This window comes from Diabrotica virgifera, chromosome 2 (genome assembly GCF_917563875.1).
Source record: "Diabrotica virgifera virgifera chromosome 2, PGI_DIABVI_V3a".
NCBI lineage: Eukaryota > Metazoa > Arthropoda > Insecta > Coleoptera > Chrysomelidae > Diabrotica > Diabrotica virgifera.
Window position 1 is genome coordinate 37,206,790 of NC_065444.1, and position 897 is coordinate 37,207,686.

The following is an 897-nucleotide window of genomic DNA, read 5'->3' on the forward strand; positions in this document are numbered from 1 at the left end:
TTTTGTATTTTATTACATTTCATCTACATAACACAATTGTCAAATAACTGTCAAAGTGTGGACACGAATTTTTATTCTCCGCAGTTTAATAGTTTGATTTTAACGATACAAACGAGCAGTTCTCGGTGTATTGTGTGTTATTGTGTTAATTAGTGTTCCTTTTGTTAATTTTCTTTATTGTTTATAATAGGTAGGTTAGGTAAGTGATTAAAAAAGTATATAATGGATGAGACCTCGGGTGGCACTTCGCCACCCGAAAATAAGGACGCAGAGGAGGATAGGTATGTAAATAATTTTATAGATTTAAATAATAGATATAAAACTGAGGATAAAGGTCCATATTTTGTATATATTGAGAGTACTGATAAGCATTTGGGAAGAATTTTCCCAATCCGGATTGGTCACGTTTTGTTGACTGACAATTATATAAAATCCGATGTTCTTGATATCAAATCGATTGGTCTTAATCGCGTTAAAGTTATTTTTAAGTCTTATGAAAAAGCTAATTATCTAGTTAATAATAAAATTATGTCTAATAATAACTTAGTAGCGTATATACCCAAATTTTTTACACACAAGAAGGGTGTGTTGAGGAATATTGACACATACTTTTCTGAGGAATATTTAAAAAATGCCATAATATCTAATAAAGAGGTGGTTCAAGTTCAACGCATGAAACGAAATGAACTTCCTCAAAATATAACAATTAATTTATGCAATTTCTCTGTAGAACCATATCGATACATTTTTGGCAAAGTAACGTAAGTGACATTTTTGGCGAAAATCATGTTTTTCCATTAAACTAACGCTATTATTGTTTAGAAGGTACTGCCAAAGTGTAGTAAGCCTAGAATGACTTTAAACATAATATGTATAGGCTTACTACACTTTGGCAGT